Source organism: Anabrus simplex, chromosome 7 (assembly GCF_040414725.1).
Source record: "Anabrus simplex isolate iqAnaSimp1 chromosome 7, ASM4041472v1, whole genome shotgun sequence".
Lineage (NCBI taxonomy): Eukaryota > Metazoa > Arthropoda > Insecta > Orthoptera > Tettigoniidae > Anabrus > Anabrus simplex.
Window position 1 is genome coordinate 108,412,695 of NC_090271.1, and position 27,192 is coordinate 108,439,886.

At 40.2% G+C, this 27,192-nt stretch overlaps 1 long non-coding RNA gene across 1 annotated transcript in view; it reads right to left on the reverse strand.

The window, feature by feature from the left end:
• Nucleotides 1-8,970: 8,970 nt before the first annotated feature.
• Nucleotides 8,971-27,192, reverse strand: part of LOC137501482 (uncharacterized) — an 85,419-nt gene continuing 67,197 nt past the window's right edge. The window contains exon 3 of the long non-coding RNA XR_011018564.1: nt 8,971-9,059. This is a non-coding gene — a long non-coding RNA (uncharacterized lncRNA). The remainder of the gene's footprint in view (nt 9,060-27,192) is intronic.

Sequence of the window (27,192 nt, forward strand, 5' to 3'; positions counted from 1 at the left end):
AAAGAAAGCGGCCGTGGCCTTAATTAAGATACAGCCACACCATTTTCCTGGTTTGAAAATGGGAAACCACGGAAAACCATCTTTAGGGCTGACGATGGTGGGGTTCAAACCTACCATATCCTGAATACTGGACACTGGCCGCACTTAAGTGACTGCAACTATTGCGCTCGGTAGTCAGTTTTTGAAACGTGGTTAAAAATCTTTGCCCTGCATATCATTGGTGTTGGCTGGTGACACACAGTGCCACGCGAAAAACTTAACTCAGCCACAATCAACCACTACTACTGATCTGCATTTAAGGCAGTCGCCCAGGTGGTAGATTTCCTATCTGTTGTTTTCCTAGCCTTCTCTTAAATGATTGCAAAGAAACTGGAATTTTATTAAACAATTCCCCTATCTGTTCCAGAGAAATTCTGCTTTCGTTGCTAGGTAGCAGCACAATCGGAATGTCAAAATTGCTACGCAGACTGCCTACATGTCACTTTAGAAGGTCTGCACCTCGGTAGATGAGGTCATACAATTACAATTATTATTATTATTATTATTATTATTATTATTATTATTATTATTATTATTATTATTATTATTATTATTATTTTAAAGCGTTATGCCCATCTGTGGAGTGCAATAGAATTTATTTAGCTGATGCTGATTTTTTATTCTCCCAAAATCTCTCCATCTGGACACTGGCCATTTTCCTCCGTTCTTCAGTCCATGATTTATTGGTCCTGGAATTAATTTTCTCAGCAAAATGATGGTTATTCACTGCTTTTTTTTAACTGGAGTCGATCTTGTACAATTTCCTATGGGATGGCAATTTCCTGAAGGTCTTTTTTTATTACACTAATTCACTTGATTAATTTGGCCGAATTTAGTCTTTAGAGGTTTCATATCTAGATAACGAGTATTCCGTGGTTTCCCACTTTCACACCAGGGAAATTCCGGGGCTGTACCTTAATTAAGGCCACGGCCGCTTCCTTCCAATTCCCTGGCCTTTCCTATTCCATCGTCGCCATAAGACATATCTGTGATGGTGCGACGTAAAGCAAAGAAAAAAAAAACAAGATAACGAGCAGATCCTTCCATGTACCGATTTTATTCATACCATAGGCCTATTTGGAGCCAAGTCTTAGCTATAATTTCATGAGGTTTTTCAAGGGCGTGAACTGCTTCTTGTAATGATTTTATTCTTGTCACTATCAGTTAATACCAACATTTAATTCGTCAGTTTGATTTGACGTAGTTCCTTATTTTGAAAAATAACTCAAATATAAGTACGTAAGTAAATCAAGACGTGTATTAAATTGCTGACAAGGAAGAGTGTTTGAATAAATGTTTCACTTTTCATTAGTTGCCCACTGTCAAGTTTAGCCCCTTGGTAGCCTTCTATATAGCGAAGATCGGCCACCCCAATAAGAATGAAACATACATGAGTGTCAAAGAATGACGAAAGGAACAATAAGAGAGGATAGAATGACAGATTTGGTAGTGGTGGTGATTATTGATTTACGAGGAATTACAACCAGGCAAATGTTCTCTATTAACACTAATCAGGGGAAGATGGACAAGGTCCAACACTTCGAAGAATGAAGGCAACGGTAAAAGAAAGGCAAAGGCTACGAACGACGTGAAAATCCAAGACTCCCTAAGCCTCGAAACCTAATATCGTCAGATAGGCAAGGAACAAGAGTTGACCAAGGGAGGTCGGATAAGATGGATGAAATTGAGGAGCCTGGCACAAGTAAGTGGAAGCAATGCTATGACTCAGGTAAGGGCCCCATAATCACCGACCCACTCTTCCGAGTTTAGAGCTCCTGGAGCCATTTAATAGCCTCTTACGACAGACAGAAGATATCGTGGATTTTATTCTACCACACCCACTCACAGGGTAAAGGAAGACAGAACATGTAATCAAAAGAAAATACGGGCCTCTTGGCTAGATTTTCAGCATATTGGGCTTTGTTTCGAAGGGCCCCGAGGTCTATTCCCAGCCGGGTCAGGAATTGTAATCCTGAGAACTATATACAGTTAAGAACTATATACAACATTCCATGTAATATTACTTTTTGGCACTATTGCAAATATAAGGGCGTCAAACTTCGCACTCTCGACATTGCAACCTGTGAAATGAAATGTCGTATGGCTTTTAGTGCCGGGATATCCCAGGACGGGTTCGGCTCGCCAGGTGCACGTCTTTCTATTTGACTCCCGTAGGCGACCTGCGCGTCGTGAAGAGGATGAAATAATGATGAAGACAGCACGTACACCCAGCCCCCGTGCCATTGGAATTAACCAATTAAGGTTAAAATCCCCGACCCGGCCGGGAATCGAAACCGGGACCCTCTGAACCGAAGGCAAGTACGCTGACCGTTCAGCCAACGAGTATTGCAACCTGTAAGTGGCCATGACTGAAAAACAGCTGACGTAAATAGAAGTCTACATTTTCCAGTGTTTCCTCTTGAGCTTTATTGATAGTTATACAAAAACCGGGCGAGTTGGCCGTGCGTGTAGAGGCGCGGGGCTGTGCGCTTGCATCCGGAAGATAGTAGGTTCGAATCCCACTATCGGCAGGCCTGAAAATGGTTTTCCGTGGTTTCCCATTTTCACACCAGGCAAATGCTGGGGCTGTACCATAATTAAGGCCACGGCCGCTTCCTTCCAACTCCTAGGCCTTTCCGATCCCATCGTCGCCATAAGACCTATCTGTGTCGGTGCGACGTAAAGCCCCTAGCAAAAAAAAAGTTATACAAAAAGCCACGAGAATTGAAAATTGGGGCCTCTTGAAAGAAAAAAGAAGTGTTTTATGATTGGTGTTTAATCAACTCGAGGCTCCAATTTTTAGAGTAAGAATATGTGGAGGTAAACCACTTAATGCCAAGGAATTAGAGAATTCTGCAGGAAATTGAAGTAGGTGGCTTTCATCTTCAGTAATAAATATGTTAACCCTCGTGTATGTTTTTGTATTGCCGTGTATAATCTTAATGATTTCAAATTAATTTCATTACAGTGTTCATATTTGGGGGTAAGAATGGCAACTTTCGAGACAATGATGATATATTTCGCAGAAGTGCATGTTTTGCCATATATTTCAGTCACTATAACAACATGTGCTAACATTCTGGCTAGTAATTCAATAACATATGATCCCCCACCATCCACAGAGGTTCACAGAGGTGCAATAAATCAGCAAATTTCATTTTTTGTGGATTTTCCCGCTTGGTTTTATATAAGAGGCGTATTTTGAAGAAGGGCCAATGATGTGAGTGAGAACAATGATTTTCCCATCAAAAGGAATGCCACTACCCCTAATGTCGATTAGAAGACGAATCACACACATTAGCGAATGAATGTTTTCTGCCACTGGGGATCCATCCTATTAGCCATGCTTAATCGAATATCGTCAAGTGATTTCAATTTTAATTGTAATCCAGACACCGAGCTCTCGTTTAAATTTAGAAGCATTTATAATCTACTGTGCACTGCTTTACCGTTGTGCATTAAAACAGCGGATATTCCTGTCCACGCTACTGATATAACATGATGCTCCAAACTGTAACACTTAAACATTAAGCATCGGGATATAAATGAATTTTTTCCAGTACCCTCGGAACCGCAAATGAAAAATGCACTCTTAACATTTGCGTTGCTTTGTTTGAGCATGTCAATAATTTCATTAATAATTGAAAGTTGCTTCTGAATTGCTATGAGAGGCCAAATCAAAGTTGAAAATTGGTACATTACTTGTTTAAGTCAGAAATAGTTGGCAACTTGGGAGAGAAAAACATGCAATTTCAGGGATTCATTAATATCTATAAGAGACAATTGATAAGCTATGTTTGCATCAGTAGACTTTAAATAAATCCTATTGATACAGTTTTTATACATTTAACATAAGTGACTCCCATATCAAGGCTGATGAAATTTGCATATTTTGGAGAATGACTATCTCGATTGAAAGAGCATTTGAAAAATTAATGCCTTCAACAAACAGCATCACCATTCAGGATCATCTAGGAGCAGTCCAAGATTCATTGCCAGATTTTTATATGTTGAGTAGGTAATACCTTGGTGTGTTCGGAGATCCTCAAAGCTTGTGGCACCTACTACATGAAGTAAAAGAAAGCGCAGGTTGTACCTTCCTGATTCAGACGGAGAAACATTTTACATCCGATGTATTACTTTCCAAATCATTCTTTCAGACATATTTGCTTTTATTCCCTGGTGTTTCAGGATAAATACATGCACTCCTCGTTGTTAGATATTTGTTCAGCTGAAATCATGAAGTGAGTTGTGTATTTTCTAACTGCACCCGTAATAATGCTTGTGAAACTTTATTGTATTTAAAATGTATGCTTGTTGGTATGGTAAATTGAAGGGGCTGTTCATTTACGTTGTAACCAAAAAACCTCTATGTGGTCTCACTTGAATCAATATACCTAGTATTGAGATACGAAGAACTTTCGTTATAATGTAGCGTTCCGTTATTTGCTGTGATTTGCAAGTTAAATCAATCACGCCCCTTATAAACATATTTGTATATATTTGATGAAGTGTAAATTCTAAACAATCACTATATACTGTACCTTTTGCATTATTCTCTTGTATTATTACTCGCTTTTAATCTACACCTTGAAAACAGACCATAGATAACTAAGCACTTTTCACAACTGAACACTCAACCTCAGTTTTCCAACAACACTTCTTACCAACCAAGAACCTCGAACTTATATCAACTTTTCAGCTTATGATTTCTATCAACTTTAATTTTACTGTATATTAATGAACAACCTTCTTCCACCAGCACTCGGACAGTGAAAATTTAACAAATTTTCCAGCGCAACAATTATTAATCTTCAACCAAAAAGTTACTCAGTTATGAATAAAACCTCTGCCTCAAGCAGGAACAGTTTATGAATGTCTATGTCCTTCCAACAATTATACAATAGTGAATGAAGAACCATCTCTGGTTCTCCTCATATCAAGTTATATGTTTTTTTTTCTTCCAAGTTGTCTGCGCCTCCTTTGTAAACACCCAACGCTTCAGTAAATAGAACGAAGGTGGTGGTGCAATGGTGTGGGGACCATTTTTCCGGCATTGATTTTGCTGCTTAGAAATGTCGGTTCATAAGCTTATGTTAGTGATCAATAGGGCTCGGAAGATGAGGAAAAATCCCTTTTTTTCTCGAGTCTCGGAAGATGAGGCCCAACATAGCCTAATATACGTTCATTCTGGGTCACTGTACGCCAGAAAATGTTGTATTTTTGTTTGTCCTTTTTCCCCTTTTTTTGAGTTTCTGGCTTAATGGTCCTTTTGAGCCATGCTTTAAGTCTTAACAGCTTGTTTTACAATTTCACCTTCTTCCAACTACGTTTGTTTTCCATTCGAATCTTCATTACTCGCCAGATTTTTATTATGGACAATCGAGTTTAGGTCGTAATTGCAAACGAACCAACACGCCTACTTCAAAATGAGTTATACGAATATTTTCCTTGTTTAATTTTTCATCATATTGTATTATAAATAATTGTTTTTAAAGTGCATTAATTATTTTTTATTTTGGTTGTAGTAAATATTGTCCGAGTTTTTGGCTTCTTCTGTAGGAACCACTCACTTAAAATATATATAAGCGAAAAACACCTTGTATGATGTAACGAAATGTTTATATGTTATAGCCACATGTATTCGTGGTGTAATACTCAAGTTATAATTTCTTCCAACTACCGCAAAAAGAGTACTTATCATTTCTCTAAAGCAACATTTTCTCAGCCCAGGATAAACATACAACAGGAAACTTGGACTTGTTTTGAATCGCTCAGTCATAGTTATCAGATACTACAACCACTGTAACCGTACAGTGTGATAATGAGTTTATGAAGAGTAATATTGATGGGAAGTTATGTGTGTGCTGGACCGTGCGATTAACAGCAGGCGGGGTGGTGAAATCGGGTACAGGGTTGCCGCGTACTCTCGCCCCCAGCAGTTGTGAAATTACCCTGACCACGGTTTCTTCACATATTATTTTTGCAGTCTGCCTGTGTTCTGCATGTTACGGACATCACTTCAAGGTGCCTCTGAGACCATCGCTGTCAGAGGGCGAACTTGCAATGGTTTTGAGTGATTTTTGTTTCTTTCAAAGTGAGGGATGGGGGGTAAATTAGGGGACACAGGTTCCCCGTGCACCAGAAAGTGGCCGATTATGTTGGATTATCGCTGTCGTCAGTGAAGAGAATAGGATCCACTTCAAAGGGGAGTGATAGAAATATAATATCCAGATCAAGATAGAAGCAGTGTTTGAGGCCGAGCCGTTCGAAAATCCAACTCGATGATTTTAGTTCGGCCACAACACACGTTTTTTAGATGGGTAAGGTATTCCCAACAATTAAAATCCTCCTCCTGAAACTTTTGGAATATATGGGGTATTTTACTGATATGTCCATTTCTACACTTTTGAATCTCTGGAAACAATGTAAGAAAACTCGATAAGAAAAAGGAAGACTACCACTAGGAGAAAGATGGACTGCCTGAAAATGTCTTTCATTTGGAGCCAATCAACGTGAATGACAGCAGTTCCGGTTCATCGGAACATGGTGATTTTTAAGATGAAGGATATTGACATAATTATATATTGTAAATACATGTAAATAACCAAGGGAAAATTGTACAGTGTGACATTTCTTAATTAGGAACCCAATCATTTTTAAAACTGTAGATGAACGCCCAAAATCCTTATGAGAAAAGGTTATGGGAACTGGAATTTTTACGAGGAAATAAAATCAAAATTGAAAGCATACAAAAAACTGTGTTTATTGCGCGCTGTGTTTACTAATGAACGTGGCAACGCTGTACCCGAATTTACTACCCCTTCTGATGTTAATCGCATGGTCCAGCGCGCACACAACCCCATCAATATTCTTCTTCTCAAAGTCGGTATCACACTGTAAGGTTACATTGGTTGTAGTTCCTAATAACTACGACGGGGTGCTTCAAAACAAGCCCAAGTTTCTTATTCTACGTATCCTGAGTTGAGAAAAAGTTCCGGTAGAAAAATGATGAGAATATTCTTTGGGGTTGTTGAAGAAATTTAATTAAAGTATTACACTACGAATACATGCGGTAGTAACAAATGAAAGTTTCCTAACTATCAGATAAGTAGTTTTCTATGTATATATTTTTAAGTGAACGGTTCGTAACGAAGAAGCCAAAAACTCTGACAGTATCTACTACAACCATAAATAAAAATAATTCTGTGGCTTGGTTCTAAAAGGGCCAATGTCCAAAAACCTGTTTTTGAGCTATGAGCATTTGAAGTTTTGCTTATAGATTTCCAATTAATTTTTTCAACAACTAACTTTTAATAACTTTATACTTTCTTTATGGAAGTCGCCTTATTAAACGCTAATCTTTTCTATCGTATTCTTTAAAAATTGCCAGGTCTCTAATCTTTATTGGTAATCTAACATTATTGGCAAGGGCTTATTTAATTAAACGTTTAGTGTTCGTTTAGTACTTAACAGAGACATTGGCCCTTTTAACATGTTGCAAGTCAGGATAAAACGCGTTTGTATCAGTTAATATCCCAATCTCGATAAAAAATGACATTTGCCCTTTTAGAACCAAGCCACAGAATTAATGAACTTCAAAAACAATTTGTCTTATACACTCTGATGCAAAATTAAACACGGAAAGTATTGGTACAACTTATTTTGCTATAGGCCTATTGGTTCATTAGTAATTAAAGCCTGAACTCGAGTATCCAAGATTAAAAAGTCCATCACCTCTTAAATATCTCTAGAAAAAAATACATATATTTGAAAAGAGAGAAAAGGAAATTAAACTAGTGATTGAAAGCATCCAGGGGTTACAAATTATGTGCAAGATAAGTGAAATGTTGAAAGAAGAAAGTTTTGATGTGAGTGTTTTTGAAGAGGATGATCTCATTTCCTTTTTCAAGTTTGAACCCTTTGATGAGGAGAGAAGTTTCTCGATGTTTTGCAACGTGAATCTGTAGATGACTACTGCGATACGCTACAAAGCCAACTAAGGTAAGGGTTCCGAATTCTAATTTCTATAACATTAGTGTGGTTATGCCAAACATGGTTCCAGTTATACTAATTTCAACTTATTTCTCCATGATGTCCATAGCGGGTTCGCTGAATTCACTCTAGGCGTAAAAATACTTCATTCTAAATTTTGAAAGTACTTTTTTAACAAACTCGGACTTCATTTTTAAAATTATTTTAATCTAAATATACCGGTATATACTGCCTGATATATTTGTGCACTGCATGTTGCATACCACCAGAATTTCGCATTTTTAAATATTATATTCCTTCATTATACATGTAATTAAAACTAAAATTACGAATGAATTTGGATCACAATTTTTTACATCCTTTTTGCCCTAAGCTGAGTCCTGTCATTTCTTCACTTACTTGTGCCAGGCTCCTCACTTTCATCTATCCTATCCGACCTCCTTGATCAATTCTCGTTCTCTCCCGACCCCGACGCTATTAGGTTTGCAAGGGCCAGAGAGTCTTTCATGTTCACGCCCTTCCTGGCCCTTGCTTCCTTTGGCCGATATCTTCATTTTTAGAAGTGTCGGAGCCCTCCCATTTTTCCTTCTAATCAGCGTTATATAGAGGATGGTTGCCTAGTTGTACTTCCTCTTAAAACAATAATCACCACCACCACCACCTTAGGTCTTTTTATAGGTCTTTCTTAGGAAAGTTATAGGTCTTCAAGTTCCGAGTCCTGCTGATCAGTCACATTCATTCATGTAATTGACATTTTGAAAAGTGAAGTAATGGAAGAGCTGAAATTGCTCTGGTGGGCCTTCATTTCACTCCGACCTTACATTATTTGTGCTATTGGATACTAATGACTCTCTTACCATGGTGGTAACTCATACACAGATTATCATACAACGTGTTCATTCCTAATTTAGACTTTAAATTATGAATACTCTCTTACCATTGTTCACAATTTCTCTTATCGCCGACCTTTCCTGTCCTTCTCTTTTAGTTTCCTGAAGATATCATTACTCAGCGGGAATATCGGCCTGGAAAACAAAGGACAACAAGAATAATGAATCCGGTACTGACCGACACAGAGAATAATTTTCTTTTTTTTTTTGCTAGGGGCTTTACGTCGCGCCGACACAGATAGGTCTTATGGCGACGACAGAGAATAATTAAGGAATTGTGAAGCGATTTTATGGATATTCTGCCTTTGTCGGAAAGATGTCGTATATCTTTGTTATGTATTGATTATCCTAGTGGCGACAGTTTTGTAAGGCCTCAGGCGTTTTAACGTAGTCGATTTCTACGTTCCGTTTCACTTCACTAAACGGCAGTGTACATTGGATATCCGTTGGTTGGTATATGGCTGAGTTTAAAGAAATTTTGTCGAATAAACACCAAATTTGTTCCCAGATATATTTTACATTCCAACATCGTACGACACAGAGTGTCAAATAAACTAGATCTGAGAGTCGGTTCGAGGTCCACTCACCCTACATGAGAAGCTACTGATTATGAGATAGCGGCCCCGGTCTAGAAAGCAAAGAATAACGGCTGGGAAATTCGTCGAGCTAACCACGTGTCACCTCACAATCTCCAGAACGTCAGACTGAGCAGCGGTCGCTTGGTAGGCAAAGGCCCTTCAGACCAATAATACCATGGAGTCAAATTTTGAATATGGCAATCAGTCGTTTAACATCCATCGTCTTCAGATATCACTTCAGTCTTGTTAATTTTAATTATCATATTCTCGTCACGTTGTCTTCAAGTTGAAGCACATTTCAATGTAATTAAATAATAATGTCGCGGTGTTACTATAAATGCCAGCCGTCTCTGAGATACAGGTATATCACAAGCTCTGGTGGTAATTGCTTTCTTGATAAAACCATCCTGTCATGTTTAGGAATTAATGAGGTACTTTGCTGTTAGTTTGTATTTCAAAGTGCATAACACAAAGATGAAGGACATTTCATGACACGTATCGTTGCACATCTACCTTGCTCTTGAGAGTTATGAGGCGCTTCGTGAACGCTGGAGTCCAGTGCAAGTTCCTGTTGGGAACAAAATACAAGTTTAGGATAACGCACGAGAAATTTACATATCTGATTGGGACGTACTCAAGAGCATTAAATCCGGGATCAAATTAAGTGAAGTAATACCTATTAATCCGGCCCCGTGGTGTAGGGGTAGCGTACCTTCCTCTTACCCGGAGGCCCCGGGTTCGATTCCCGGCCAGGTCAGGGATTTTTACCTGGACCTGAGGGCTGGTTCGAGGTCCACTCAGCCTACGTGATTAGAATTGAGGAGCTATCTGACGGTGAGATGGCAGCCCCGGTCTAGAAAGCCAAGAATAACGGCCGAGAGGATTCGTCGTGCTGACCACACGACACCTCGTAATCTGCAGGCCTTCGGGCTGAGCAGAGGTCGCTTGGTAGGCCGAGGCCCTTCAAGGGCTGTAGTACCATGGGGTTTGGTTTGGTTTAATACCTATTAATACAGTAGTTGTGCAATGTTGTTGCCTCATTCCAACATTGTGTAATATATGTACGTACATTGACGAAGAAATTAGTCTAAAAGGTAGAAAGAAATTGTGCTTCCTGGAATGGAACTACATGGTATTACCTCCCATAAATCCAATGCTTTCTCCTGCCAATCAAATCATGTTACTAGATAACAGGGATAAACTCCAAAGACCGATGTACAGGGCGGTCAGAAACAACGTGAACTGAGTATGAATGTTAGAGTGTTGGTCATACTGATAAGTAATTTTAAATAATTACGTCGATATCCCACGGCGTTGTCATTTTATCAGCTGCTGAAGTTAACCAATCAGATTAATTCGCGGGCGAATTCAAATGTGCTTTACGAGGCGGTGTTGCATAATCTGCACGTGGCTTGGTCGGGCTTGAGAGCCACGTCGAGAAATGAGCATCAAACAGTAACACAACGTGGGTTTCAGCCAGTGCCACCGCAGCGTGCTTGATATGGGGCAAGCCTATCTGCAGGGAGGTCATTGTTCAAGTCCCTCCCCTGGAAGATTTTTATTTATTATTGGCGCTCTCAATCCGGTCATAAGCCACGTGCAGATTTACTAACACCGCCAATGGGTGGCCGGCTCTCATAAAAAAGAACCGCGATCGATATCCGATCCGTCTTCATCAAAATCTACTGGTCTGACTTTGCCACGTGGCGAGCTATCATATTCACGCGGGCTCCGGTGGGACAAACCTTTACGGTTACTGGAAAGCCTAAAGTCTCAGGGAGTGAAGAGGAGATATGCCAGTTAAACAAATACATTACTTAATATGGATAACGTGTGAAGCCATTTACACATGCGCCAATATTGTGAAGCGGACTGATACAGCCGCCAAGAAGGAGAATATAGTCCGACAGACGTACACGACTTTACAAGCTTAAGTCGTACCCATTCAATAATTTGGGCAGTGAATCCGTGATGGCCGGATTTTTCTGAATATTTTGACAGCATTTCTCAGAATTTTGCCATGGGATTCTGACGGAAGACCCATCGCCAATAAAACAAATGACGCCATTACGCTCTGAGTCAAGATTTCGATGGTACTCCACGTTTTTCCCTGTCAGCTCCGTAAGACTGGAAAAATTATCATTGTAAAGTCATCCTGTGGGAAACTTGAATTCGAAACAAATTGTCTTGTGGAGTTTACACTACGCAGAATTAAACGTGTGGAAAGTAAATGTTACTATCATAGGGAATTGTGATAATTAGCAATAGTCTGTAATCTGGTTTTTTTAAAATCTACTTTGTTCACGTGAGAGAAAACTTAAATAGCGACTTTGATATCCTTTGGAAGTCGAACTACTCAGCCCAACTCATAGTTTACGAGAGACAGGCCGGCGGGAAGAATATTCGTTGTCTGTTAATCTAAGGAGAACTTCGGAAAGGCGAATTCATGCAAGTACGAATCGACCGCAATATCTCCAATAGGTGGTCACTAATGTGCCGCAGTAAGGTAAACGAGATAAGAACGGTCTGAATTTCCTCTCGTATAGACGAATCTCATTGATCTTATTGCCATATTCTTTTCTATAGAAATGTTCAATCGCGTGTGCAGACGAGAATTAGCATTCAGTTTAAGAGTGCTCTTATCCGTGTGTGGAATTTTGTGTATATACTGAACCCATGACCTTTGTGCCCCAAGAACATTATGCATAAATCGACAATCATTTAAAAGTTGGATTCTTGATAGCATGTATTTGACACGTGACGAGGAGGTGATTACCTTCGGTCCCTCGCTCTGGGGTACGTAACGTCAGCCACACGTGTCAACGGCGGAAGAATCTCAAGTCATTTTTGTGAACTATTTCAAAGCGCGTGTACATGGCGTGAACCAAGCCAAGTCAAAAAATATAGTGCCTATCAAAGGGGTTCAATCATCTCGCAAATCGAACCCGTAAAAATTTTAAATGTCCATGAATACTACCGCCAGAAATGTAGCAAGCATGTAGTCACTTTCAAAACTCTTGAAATTACAGTTTAGGTAAGTCAGAAAATTTATAGAAATTTTCTTGGCGGCAAAGGGAGATATCCGAAGAGAGGGGGTAACTGCTATAAATATGAAGGGACGCCATGACGAAGTCTCCTTCTCCGGCATTTGTGTTACAAAGCGGACGAAAAATTGTTGAGCTGCTCTGCGAAATCAAACAACGAAAGTAGACTGAGTTCAACTGCAGATTTTAGCCATTGCGGCTAGGTCTTGACTCCGTGAGGAGATAGTTTTCTTGAGTGAAATAATTGTACCAGATAGGACGGTCAAAGTACTGAATAAATTCTAATGTGATTAAGTAATCCGTGTGCGGAAATGATTATAGTCCATCGTGTGCGCTCAGCAAACAAGTGAAGGGTATTTTCTTTTTTTTATGCTTTATTCCAGGAAACCTGAAGAAAATTAATAATGAACTGTGAAGCAATGAATGTAAAAATGGCTAAATAAAATGCCAGGGTCCCAGGTGATTCCTATGACTACATAAGGTAGGTGACTTTCCATCTTACTACCTCTTATATCTTGTCTCGTGATCTCTAAAGGTGTATTTGAATGGGGATATACGACGCAGTTGTCACCCCTACTAAGTTTTGTAAATGTGAGAGTACGACTAAAAGAGTCATTTGTTTTATTTTCCACTTGGATAAAATTTTGAAGTCTTGCGAGTGCCGTATAATGTTGTAAAAAGTTATTGAATAGGGTTCCGAAGTGATATCACGTCCAATGTAGATCGTCATCCGTGTGAGTGTACTGCCTATATTTTGTGATGTCAAATTAAGATGTTCATTCGACGTAAATTTTTCCTGTCTGCAATTTGACGTTAATAATAATAATCCATGGTTATTCATTTTCAATCGAGTGGAAGCGCGCTGTCGGGTGAGAACCTAGGGTGATGAATTTGGTCACGGAGAGAAACGTTTTTCTATGCCCATTTTAAACTGTGTCTGACTGACAATAAAAAGATCTAGTAGAATGTTTCAGTCATTTCTCGTAAAAATCAAGTTATTAAATACGATATCATTTATGCGAAGTTATTCATGATTAATGCATTGTGCGATATTAGACGTCCAGATTTCTAGTGAGGATTTCATTCCAGTTCTTTGTCGATGATAATTGTGGAGCTGGGAAACAGTTTTGTTGATATGTGATTTGTGAATCAGGTTGGACCTGTCATTGAAGCCGGGACATGGAAGCCCGAGGAATGTTTTATATTGGGAATGGAAAGAAATTCATAGAAATCCATAGCGGTATTAATTGGCGACGCGTATAATTAGTGTGGGCATGTTGAAGCTTAATCTGTGCATTTTGTTGGTTAGGATATCGTATTTGTTTAATTATGTCGGCAGAGTTTAAAGGGAGCATTTTGAGAAGTCAGTCAGGTAGAACGAACCGAGTGTTTCATGTAACTGCCAAGCGAACTTGGGGGGGTGAGAGGCCTCAACTGTGATAACGGGACAGGCGTGGAATTGAGATTGTACTGTATTCTTGGCCAGGGAAAACGTTAAAATGCTGGATTTAGTTGAAATTCATAGCCGGTAATGATCTGAGTATTGTGAAATACTGTAATTGGGGACGTAATGAACATTTGAAATCACGAACTTTGAGTATAAGGAACAGAGTAACCAAAGTCAGGGTTGTTCAAAATATAGAGCGATGGTTGTGATGATCGGTTTGTCTGTGAGGGATGTGCAAATTTCATAAATGGTAATGACGAGATATGACATCGTAATTATATGGCGAGTTGTTTGGTTTGTACGTAGATTAGTAGGATATCCAAGTGTTAATAACGGTTAGGACTAGATTAGATCTTAAAAGTGTGAGCTCACGAGACAAGATATATATGACTGGACATGAATTATGTAACAATTCTTTTCCAGCCAGACAAACATCACAATATTGAATTCACATCACAGCTGCGTAGGAATTTGTGAAGAAACCAGAGTCCGCGGAGATAAAATTTACTGTTCTTTAACATTTCGATAAATCATTTAAATTTATTTAATTATTAAATTCAGTGAAACCGCATTTTGAAATAACTTTAATCAAGCGAATAACTTGGAGATGCATTCTGGAAATTTTAGTTTGTTTTCTGGGGAATATTTAAATGTAAAGTAACGAGTAAGGGGACATATCCGAAGGAAATGGATTTTACTGCCACAAAGTTTGTGAGCATTGCTATTGTTGTAATTATTGAACTTTGATTGATTGAGCAGTGAATGTGCTGGGGATAGTAAAGTGGAAACTTTGGTCATCAACCGATGTAACTTAACTGTGTTTAGCCTTCAGCCTAGAAACTTGGATGGTCAGGGGGTCATCAACCTCAGTGACTTGGATTAGGGCCATATGACATTGTAGCATCATTTCCTTGCGGTCATCATCCACAATGACTTTAAAGTAACTTAGAAGATTAGATGTCGGTCCATGACATACACGCAGGTCACATCGATTCAATTAAGGGTCCATGCCGTAGAACCACTGTGTGGCACACTCCAATTGGACTGCCTTAATTATACCCAGAGTCCAGAGTTCGTGTTACGAGGGCTGGACCATAACGAATCACTATGATGGTACATGTGGTCTCACATGGAAGCCGAATTTAAGGATTTCCAGACTTCCCTTTCTTAAATGATTAATAATTGAGACAATGGTTTCTAGTATGAATGCCCGTCAGGCAGTTACGTTAAAGTCTCACACCAGTGTTCTGACGTTTATGTAAAAATGATTGTGGTGTCCAGTGGACACAATTGACTTCTATAATACCACTGACATATCAGAATGCTTCAGAATTTTCCTGAATAAATAGGAATCTTTTAAACAGACCTTTCATTCCAGTAAATAGATTAGAATTACTGAACCCTACCTTTACCTCAGCAAGTGACGAAGAACCCGATACGACCCAAGAGACAGATCTCATGAACTTTGTTGATAGGTAAGGAAGGTAGGTATCCCACTATATGGACCTAAAGGGTTCAATATGCATCTTTTATAAAATCTATTTTTTTTTTCTTTCAGATTCTTAGGTTAAGTTATGACATACAGTAAATATAATAAAGGTATTAAATGTCATGTGCCAAACATGTATCAATGAAAAAACATAAATCATAAGAATTAAGAATACCCGAGTCTGCCCTTGTGGTGTAGTGGTTAGTGTGATTAGCTACCACCCCCGGACGCCCAGTTTCGATTCCCGCCTCTGCCACGAAATTTGAACAGTGGTGCGAGGGCTGGAACGGGATCCACTCAGCCTCGGGAGGTCAACTGAGTAGAGGTGGGTTCGATTCCCACCTCAGCCATCCTGGAAGTGGTTTTCCGTGGTTTCCTACTTCTCCTCCAGGCAAATGCCGTAATGGTACCTAACTTTAGGCCACGGCCGCTTCCTTCCTTATCTATCCCTTCCAATCTTCCCATCCCCCACCAAGGCCGCTGTTCAGCATAGGAGGTGAGGCCGCCTGGGCGAGGTACTGGTCATTCTCCTCAGTTGTATCCCCGACCCAATGTCTCACGCTCCAGGACACTGTCCTAGCGGCGGTAGAGGTAGGATCCCGCGCTGAGTCTGAGGGAAAAACCAACCCCGGAGGTTGAACCTATTAAGAAGAAGAAGAAGAATACCCGAAGTAGCTGGCGGATTGTGGTAATGGAGGTCGGAATCAACTTTAGGTCTATAATTTAACAATTTCGCTTATGTAGCCCTGTGTACTTACTAAGCTAATATTCCAGAATATGTAGGGCAGGTTCGCCTCATGTTTCCGTTGTGTAAAGTAGGGTAATTTGAGATGTTTAATTCGAGTGTGGGTAAAATTTTATAGATTTGTTACGACGTACGCGTGCGATATAGGAGTATCTCAGTGTTCGAGGTAGAAATTGGTCATTTGTTGCCGTGGGGACGTGTTGATATTATTATTATTATTATTATTATTATTATTATTATTATTATTATTATTATTATTATTATTATTATTATTATTATACCCGGTCTATAATGCCAAGAATAACGGCCGAAAGGATTCGTTGTGCTGACCACACGACACCTCGTAATCTGCAGGCCTTCGGGCTGAGCAGCGGTCGCTTGGTAGGCCAAGGTCCTTCAGGGCTGTAGTCCCATCGCACCGACACAGATAGGTCTTATGGCGACGATGGGATAGGAAATGTTTAGGAGTGGGAAGGAAGTGGCCGTGGCCATAGTTGAGGTACAGCCTCAGCATTTGCCTAGTGTCAAAATGGGAAATCACGGAAAACCATCTTGAGAGCTGCCGACAGTGGGGTTCGAACTCACTTTCTCCCGGATGCAAGCTCACAGCTACGCGGCCCTAACCACACAGCCAACTCGCCCCGTATTTTTATTGTTATTATTATTATCATTATTATTCATGCTAAGGGATCCGTGTGACGGCATTTGAGCGTGTATTATCGTCACAGCAGTAGTATTTAGAGTCTCTCATATCCTAGAACGTACAATGATCTTCAGCGGTAATAATGAAATGTATGGCTTTTAGTGCCGGGATATCCCAGGACGGGTTCGGCTCACCAGGTGCAGGTCTTTCCATTTGACTCCCGTAGGCGACCTGCGCGTCGTGATGAGGATGAAATGATGATGAAGTCAACACATACACCCAGGCCCCGTGCCAATGGAATTAACCAATTAAGGTTAAAATCCCTGACCCGGCCGGGAATCGAACCCGGGACCCTCTGAACCGAAGGCCAGTACGCTGACCGTTCAGCCAACGAGTCGGACATCTTCAGCGGTTAAGTTAAGGTAATATTTTCACATCTGGGAATGTAGAGCATTTTGAGTGGTAAATTTTAAAAAAATCTTTGTCAACCGTTATTAATAACTAGCTGTAGTACCCGGCGTTGCCCGGATAGTTTTTGAATGTTAACTTTTAATATTTGTATTACCAGTTAGTTGAGTGTGAAGTGAATGCTTATAGAATTCTTTTTGAGATGTTGATTTTACTACTTATCATCTAGTTTTATAGTTATTTAGATGTATCTGACTTCATGTTTTAGATTATTTAATTATCGAGTAAACACTAATCTCGGTCATTTTATACTATTTACTTTTAAGCCCTTCTCAGCTCCTGCCTCGATGGAGGCTGAACGTGGACTTAAACGCTATCCACAGCGTCACAGGTCGTATCAGCGACACATAAACAATGGATTTCGACATTAATATTGGTTATTTTCCTTATTTTTGCACGTCAGCCCCTCTCATTCCCCAACACCAGCGGGGGCTAGGTGTATCTGACCTCCACAGTAATGTTTTCTATATAGTAAGTCATGTGTATACCAAGTTTGATTGAGAGATATGCTAAAACATACACACATCCTTAAACTCTGTCGCTTTGGACGTTTTCAATTTTTTGCCAGTTCTCATCCGCCTGCCGAGTAGGACTGAGCTTTATCTTAAACGGCATCCAGAGTGTTACAGTTCATCTCAGCGACCCCGAAAACTATGGATTAGACACAAATTTCGGTCATTTTGGTTAATATTTACATTTCGCCCCTACTTTAGAGGCTAGGAGTCTCTTACCCCTAGGGTATATTTCTCCAGATAGTAGGTCCAGTATACACACATGCGTCCATTCTCTCGGTCATTTTCGAAATTTTGTTTTTCACTTTTTCTCACCGCTATACGAAAGGAGGCAGAATTTTGACTTCTAAAATAATTGGAGCGTTACTACTCATCTCAGCGACCCCGAAAAGAATGGATTCGACACTATTTTCGATTATTTCTACATCTCATCCCGTCGTAGGTGTGCTAGGGTTGTCATACCTCCACGCACTTTGTTTCCTGATAATAAGTCATAAGTGACCAAGTTTGTTTGAAATTGTTCCCGTAGTTCCGAAAAGTTTGGATTCAACACTAATATCGGTCATTTTCAGTCTTAATTACATTTCGTACCCTTATCTAAGCCTTCAAGGGGTGTCTTTCCCCCTTAGTATTTTTTTCAGGTATTAGGTAATATTTGCATTAAGTTCTGCTGACAGTTATACTGGAACGTACAAAAACATCCTTAATCTCGGTCATTTGGATATTTTCTGTTCTTGACTCCTTCTCACCCGCCTGGCAATTGGGGATCAACTTGGACTTAAACGACAACCGGAGTGTCACTCCTCATTTAATCGACACCTAAACCCATGGATGTGACATTATTTTCGATTATTTTATATCTACCTTCCTAACCACTCACTACAAAAGGGGCCTTAATTTGGACTTTAAAAGTCCAGAGTGCCACTATTCACCTCAGCGACAAAAAAAACTGTGGATTCGACACTAATTACGATTATTTTTATATATCACCCCCTTGCCCCCCACCCTAAAGGGGGCTGAACTTGAAATTAAGAATTTCCCGGGATGTCACTGTTCATCTAAGAGACCCTGAAAAGTATGGATTCGACTCTATTTTCGTTTATTTTTATATATAACCCCCCTTGCCAATAATGGTTCCTGGGGTGTCTTATCCCCACGTGGTTTGTCTCCTGATACTAAAAATCCGGAGTGTCGCTATTCACTTTGGCGACCCCGAAAACTACGTATTCGACACTATTTTCGATTAGATGTATATATCACTTCCCCCTCGCCCCAACGCCAAAGGGTCTGAACTTGGACTTTAAAAAATTGGAGTGTCACTATTCATCTCAGCAACCCCAAAAAGTATGTATTCCACACTACTTTGATGACTTTCATATCTCAAGCCCCCCGCCCCCACCCCTAATGGTTCCTGGGGTGTCTTATTCCCACGTGGTTTGTCTCCCGATATTAAAATTCCGGAGAGTTACTATTCACCTCGGCGACCCCGAAAACTGTATATTTGACACTAAATACTATTATTTTTATATCTCACCCCCCTTGCTCCCCGCCCCAAACGGGGATGAACTTGGACTTTAAAAAATCCCGGGGTGTCACTATTCATCTAACCGACCCCAAAAGGATGCATTCGACACTACATTCGATGATTTTTATGTCGCACCCCTTCGCCCCCCGCCCCTATGGGTTCCAGGGGTGCCCTACCCCCATGTGGTTTGTCTCCTGATAGTAAAAATCCGGAGTGTCAGTATTCATCTCAGCGACCCCGAAGAGTACTTGACATTCTTTTCGATTATTTTTATACATCACTCCCCCCTTGTCCCCCACCCTAAAGGGGGCTGAACTTGGAATTTAAAAATTCCCGGGTTGTCACTATTCACCTAAGCGACCACGAAAAGTATGGACTCGACACTATTTTCGATTATGTGTATATATCACTCCCCCCCTCGCCCCCACCACGAAGGGGGCTGAACTTGGACTTTTAAAAATTCGGAGTAGAACTATTCATCTCAGCGACCCCGAAAAGTATGGATTCGACACTATTTTCGTATTTTTATATATGACCCCCCTCACCCCCCGCCCCTAAGGGTTCCTGGGGTGTCTTACCCCACGTGGTTTGTCTCCTGATACTGAAAATCCGGATTGTCGCTATTCACTTTGGCGACCCGGAAAACTATGTATTCGACACTATTTCCGATTATTTATATATATCGCTGCCCCCTCGCCCCCACCCCAAAGGGGCTGAACTTGGACTTTAAAAAAATTGGAGTGTCACTATTCATCTCAGCGACCCCGAAAAGTATGGATTCGACACTATTTTCATTTATTTTTTTATATGACACCCCTCGCCCCCCGCCGCTAAGGGTTCCTGGTGTGCCTTACCCCCACGTGGTTTGTCTCCTGATAATGAAAATCCTGAGTGTCGCTATTCACTTTGGCGACCCCGAAAACTATGTATTCGACATTATTTTCGATTATTTGTATATATCACTCCCCCCTCGCCCCCCCCCCAAAGGGGCTGAACTTGGACTTTAAATAAAAAAATTGAAGTGTCACTATTCATCTCAGCGACCCCGAAAAGTATGGATTCGACACTATTTTCATTTATTTTTACATATGACCCCCTCGCCCCCCCGCCCCCAGGGGTGTTTGGGATGTCTTACCCCTACGCGGTTTGTCTTCTGATACCAAGTCATAAGTGTATCAAATTTGGTTGAAATCGCTCCAATGATTTGGGAGGAGATGTGGTACAAACCCACCCACCCACCCACATACATACAATGACTTTTATATATATATATAGATAGATAAATGCTACTAGTAATAATTTCATTAACGTGTTAAAGCTAATTTCATTATGGGAGAATTTTGTAGGAAGCGGATAATTTTGAGATGTTTGTCGAGAGATGATGCTGTCAGGGTTAGGTCGATGAGTTTTGAGATCAATGTTAAGGCGTTTGGAAGTTGTGACGTCTTTTATGGAATATTATGTTTTTCCTAGCGAAGGATTGTTATTTGAAAGTTACTTCATCCATCGTTCTGTGTTGTTTTTGTGTTGAGGATACGTATTGGTCCAGGTAGTTACGAGTCCTTGCGATCCATGTTGTTGTGAGTGATATTCCAGGCTGAGAGTCCTAAAGGAATGTTCTGTAGTTACCAGCGGGATTTCTGTTTAAATGCCCGATGAATTTTGAACGGTGTGAGAAAATATTGTATAGAAATCCCATTCTTTAGATTTTGCATAAAAGCGTATATCTAAGGCGTAGTTTGTTTATATCCAATAGGTCCAAGTGAAGTTCATTTAATGCATAGTAACTCTGTAGATCTCATTAGATGGAAATACGAAAGAAATGGCTCAGATTCCGTTTGGAAATTTACTAGTAATTTTTGAGCTTCCTTAACATAGCCATTTGTGAATATGTAGGGATATTCAGGGAGAGTGCTTGTTCGCTTGTACGTGTAGGGTGACCGAGTCATTGGAGGTCACGTTCTTAGATGAGGACATCTGTTGCGCTGATAATGTGTTAGGACCATTTGAGATTTGAGCTCAGCGAAAGTTTAATTGTATCCTCAGGTTCTAGAATTGACTTCGTGGAAATTCGGTTGTATCATCAATTGTTTCGCGATTAGGTGACCTGCATATATTCGAGTAGGCCCTATTATTAATGACCAGTGGTAACAGTGAAGTTCTAGTGTTCATCTTTCGGTTTATTTTCTGGGCAGGCACAGTGATAGTCATCAATCCAGGTCGATATTTATTTTATTTGAAGTCTAGATGCATTCGTTGTCCACTGAGGTGTTGTGTTTTCATTTATGGTGTTTGTGATGTATGATACTGTAGTGGTTGGGCATAGGTTATTGGCTGGATTGTGTTACGGGAGTAGGTTTTCGGTCATGGCAGGTCCGATTAATTGATGCAGCTAGATCACTCATCCTGAATTATTGTTGAGTCACCTAGTCTGCACAGGAGAATCTGCAATTTACCACTAGTCAAATGGATACCAGTGTTTGTTTTCCCATGTTGTATACAATTATTAGAGTTTTAGGAGAATTTATATTTGCTTTGTGGATTAGTGTATCATGCGAATGTAGATGGACTCCTTAGCTGAAGTTAGTTATTTTACGGGTCACGTACGATTTAATTTGAAATGAATAAATTTACTGTAATGTTTCTTTAACTACGTACTGGACTGTTAGCATGGTAAATTAGTATATGTAGGCTACGCAGGATTTCTCTTACAGACTCATCAAGAACAATGGTATTTGTTCAAACTAACCACCACAATAATTAGAAATATTATAAAGAAAATGTTCACAGTTAACCACTTGGGGAGTTTACTGTCTCACTGAAAACCATTTCTTCGGTTCGGAGTAGTATTGTCTAAACATTTATCTGTTAAATTCGGATAGTTGTTCAGTGCTAACTTATTTAATTAAAATCGCAACTCGAGTGTTGAATTGGTAACGTGGAGGTTATAGATTTTGTCTTTCTTGAAGATTAACTTCAATCATTTATTGAAAACCGCGCTGTGTACTTTTGGCACTTAGTTTGTGTAAAATTCAGTGTTGAGCATTTTTTATATCTAACAGATTTTGATGTTGCGAATTTATTGGCAAAGAGATGAATGTTAATCTAATGACCTCGAACCATCAGACTCTAACATTGGAAAGTTATGTTTGGCCATCAGCCCCAACGATAGTCAACGATAGCAATCGGGCCTGAGGTTTATACTTTCTAGAACCAAAAGGGACTCAAAAGGAATCAAAAGGTTGTTCATGAAAGCCAAAGGAAAACTTCCAGGTTGTTGTTGTTGATTTTGTTTTTGTTGTTGTAATTGTTATTGTTCTTGTTGTTCTTGTTCTTGTTGTTCTTGTTCTTGTTGTTGTTTGAAGTAAATTTTAAGAGTAGTTTTCAGTTTGAATAGCCCCTCAGGCACACGATGTCAATTTTGTTCTGAATTCGCACGACCTCGTAAGATTGTAAATTTTTGGCAATTTCAAACCTACTACTTCCTGTCATAGTCGTTTGTTTTATTAACACTTTGTCGGTTTGACAATTTCTTGCTTCATGATTAATACATTTTAGTTAGTTTATCCAAACCTTTCATTTCAATTGGGTAGGTTCGAGCCCGTAAACTACAATGTGATGTCAGATTGTACCAGTACATGCCACCAACTTAGGCAGGACTATAGACAATGGTTTATAATATAGACTATAATAGACAACGATGCATAGTAGAAGGTGAAACAGGAGAATGTGAAACTGTACAACACAGCTCCGTTAACGCCACTATTGGTGATGCCTGATCGGGCAAAGCCATCATCCTGAGATGATGATCTTCCCTTGATGCGGTCTATTCCTGATGACCAGATCCATTTCATGTTGAGTTATTGGCACTTAGACTTTGACCCTTTTTACATTATAGTATTCAGATGAGTTATTCCCTTCTTCGTACAATTCTCGTTACGACGGACATGTTGCATCCTACACTGTATCTGTAGGACGCAAACTCTCACTCCGATGATGTGAACCCTGTTTTGAAAGTCACTATTGTGCGGATACGGCTCTTTAACAAGACTGTGGAATAAGTTATTCAGCTTTTCCCGATATAAATACACACACTATGAATATACACTCCATAACACAACTCTGTTAGGCGTTCTAATTCTTTTGTTTACCATCTTCAGTGTTGCGACAGTGGGGTTCCGGAAGCAAGCTGATAGCTATATTAAAGCAAAACCATCTCCGCATACACCATGATTGCCTCTGAAGGTGTAGAAGAACGCGGCTTCCACTATTCGCAGCCACGGTAGTATATGGTATAGAGAGGACAGTGAACGGCAAGGCTATGTGTCTCGCTAGTAGTGAAGGTTTCGCTTCTAGATTTACTGACTTTTTAACGGGAATTCAATCAATGTCTTCCTGCATGAACCAGATATGGCTTGCCACATCGCTTGAGTAGTCCATAATTGACAGTCTTCTTCTTCTTGTACCGCTTTTCCCACATTTGTGGGGTTGCAGATGCGAATTGTGGCACACGTGCGGATTTGGCCCTGTTTTATGGCCAGATGCCCTTCCTGTTGGCATCCCTATATGAAGGGATGTAATCACTATTGCGTGTTTTTGTGGTAGTTGGTAGTGTGGTGTGTTGTATGAATATGAAGAGGAGAGTGTTGGGATGATAAAAAACACCCAGTCTCCTAGCCAGAAGAATTAATCTCACGAACCGACCGGGAATCGAACTCGGGACCCTCAGAAACGAAGGCCTCAACGCTGACCATTCATCCAAGGAGTCGGACCTAAAATATTGGCATATTAATAAGAACATAATGTTTACTGTTTATAATAGGAACACTTCACGATTACTTACAATCAACTCTGTATTTCGTAACATCAAGAAGATAAAGATTTCAATGAGTAAAATTGAGTCTTAGTGCCAAATTACTTCCTATATCACTATTCTAAAGAGTTAATTATTCTAAAAAATAACACTTTCGATGAGGGAGAATGTTCATCGGTGTTGCTGCAGATATTAGAGTGAGGATTGACGAATTATTGTTGTATCAGCATATTGGAATCAACTTTTTAATAAATCATTCTAAAATTTCGTCTCCTTATGTGAAGAAAAACAAAGGCTCTTTGAAGAGCAAATTAAATTAATGAAACCAACACTCTACTTCCAAGAAGTGAGGTATGTCGACGGAACCGGTCAACCAATGAGATTCAGCATACCTTGGCCACACGATATGAGGTAAAATGCTGTTATGGGCAGCCTGACGACTAATACTACACTGTGAAGTCGAAGGACGCTGTCGTTTAGGATTAAAATACTTCCTCCCAATCACTCAAGCAAGTGAAAAGGATTTTTGATTTTAATGTATCAGGACAAAGTTTTTCTAAAATATTGTTGCCATCAGCGACAAAATGATGGGATTAATTTAGTCGTAAAATATTATTATTATTATTATTATTATTATTATTATTATTATTATTATTATTATTATTATTGGTGGTGGTGTTGGCGGTGGTGTTGGTGTTGTTTATGTTGTTGTTGTTGTTGTTGTATTTGGTCTTATATTAATTTAAAGGCAGCCTTAACATGCGACTAATTTTCTTGTCCCACTTTTGCATGTGCTGTGTGACTTAATGGAGAGCTACCGATCAACTCAGCCACGGTAGAACAATCAGCCGACAGTTGTGGGCTGTGCCACCTATGACTCAGTTTGCCATGGAGCATAACGAAGCACTGAAGGACGTAGTGGACTATGGTCAGAGGCCAACAAGCAGAACACACAGCTCTGCTAATAGAAGAAATTTATGAAAATGCTTTGTTCATTCAAAGTCCACTGAGCACTGAACGCTGAAAAATCAAAAGTAATATAAATACGTTAAAATATTTAAAGAGGAGGCAGCATGCAACAAACGAAAGAAGAAAACATTGGTCATTGGTCGCAAACCCAATATCTTGGAAGTTATGGTCCGTTCCCAGTGATCACAATTCTTGTGACCACCATCCACTGTAATCCATCCTTCTACCCTACGTCACATGGAATCAGGCATTCGTTGGAACACCTCTGGCTGTTGCCAGATTATAACGCAGGACTTGGAACACGTGTTCTCGAACTGTATCTACATCATTCATGAGGACTTGGCATGTCCCCAAAGCCAAATTTCTAAAGGGTTAAGGTCAGGCGAGCAGGAAGGCCAAAATATTGGCTCTCCCCAACCAATCCCTTGCTCATGGAAGATCCATGTTTGGTGTCACCTAAACCTAAGATGAAAATGGGCTGGTGCCCCATCATGCATGTACCACATTTGCAATGTTTAGGTAGAAACGTATTTCCGTCTTTTGTTGTATACGACCCTCCGTAAATTGTTGGAACATCGTAATCATTGATAGTAGATGTATTGGGCCATAACTACGAAGTTATTGGGTTTGCGACCAATGTTTATAAGACCTATTTTCCTCCGTTTGATGCGCGCAGCCTAGTCTTCAAACATTAGAACCTTTTCTCAGGGACACTCTGTATTTCGGGTTTTAAAAAATGCCCTTGAATAAACACAGGTCGTTATAAAGAGTATCTATCAGGACTATTATAGTCAATCAATTTCGTGAGGCTATTTCTAGCCGAGTGCAGCCCTTGTAAGGCAGACCCTCCGATGAGGGTGGGCGGCATCTGCCATTTGTAGGTAACTGCGTGTTATTGTGGTGGAGGATAGTGTTGTGTGTGGTGTGTCAGTTGCAGGGATGTTGGGGACAGCACAAACACCCAGCCTCCGAGCCATTGGAATTGACCAATTAAGGTTAAAATCCCCGACCCGGCCGGGAATCGAACCCGGGACCCTCTGAACGAAAGGCCAGTACGCTGACCATTCCGTCAACGAAACGAGGAACAAACCCTCTTGCTGACAATTTTCAACTATACTGGACCGGAGCGGGTAAAGTAATGCAGTTTGATACGAAATCTGTAATCTAAACATTCCTTAAAATCAGTTGAATCGAACCCCATGACGTCTTAAACCACAGTCATGTTGCGGAACGTACTACTTTGGTGTCTACAGATCAGTAAACACCAAGAGCCTTCAAAAAAAACGAAGATCAAGCTTTTGTACGAATAAAATACTTATTTCAGTCCTAACTTTGTTGGAAATATAAATATGGAACTCAGACCAAGCAGAACAATCGCGGATACTTCCATCTGATAAGTTATGGCAGCTTTGTAGAAAACAGTAGCTTGGCTCTCGTTTCGCCACGAGCCCGTGCCCATAGTTCTTCCTGCCCAGAGTTCAAAGGTCAGACCTCTCACCACGCGAGCTGTATGACAGCAATGCGTGGAGAGTGTCACTGTATGGATAATAGTAGTGTGGTTCGGTTCCGAGCGCTAAAGAAAATATGGTTTGATTCTTATTATTGTGATAATAAGAAATGATAATAATAATGATAATAATAATAATATCCGCCTCTATAGTGTAGTGGTTAGTATGATTAGCTGCCACCCCCGGAGATCCGGGTTTGACTCTCGGCTCTGCCACGAAATTTAAAATGTGGTACGAGGGCTGGAGCGGGCACTACTCAGCCTCGGGTGGTCAACTGAGTAGAAGGGGGTTCAATTCCAACCTCGAAGTTGTTTCCCACTTCTTCTCCATGCAAATGCCAGGATGGTACCCAACTTAAGGCCACGGTCGCTTCGTTCTCATCCCTCCTCAAAACTTCTGTTCAGCCTAGCACGTGAGGCTGCCAACTCTAGGTAATGGGCATCCTCCCCAGTTGTATCCTCCGACCCAAATTCTTATGCTCCTGGATACTGCACTTGAGGCGGTAAAGGTGGGATTCTTCGCTGATT